The sequence below is a fragment of the Cystoisospora suis genome, assembly GCF_002600585.1.
Source record: "Cystoisospora suis strain Wien I chromosome Unknown contig_501, whole genome shotgun sequence".
Classification (NCBI taxonomy): domain Eukaryota; phylum Apicomplexa; class Conoidasida; order Eucoccidiorida; family Sarcocystidae; genus Cystoisospora; species Cystoisospora suis.
In genome coordinates, this window is record NW_027153302.1 from 748 (window position 1) to 979 (window position 232).

Below are 232 nucleotides of genomic sequence, written 5' to 3' on the forward strand. Positions count from 1 at the left end.
GGAGATGAAGAAAAGAAGATGGATTCTTATTCAGAAAGAATGACAACGAGAAAGGGATCGAAAGAGAAGGAGAAGGGAAATAAGAATAGAGATGTGAGTATGCTAGATAGTCTTCAGCCTTATGATCCTACAGTAAGTTGCATGCGAACAGCCAACAGAGAAGTTACTAAAAAAGCGACAGAGCCTTTGATTGATAAAGATGACGGTGCTGAAAGAGAAAGAAGAAAAGAGA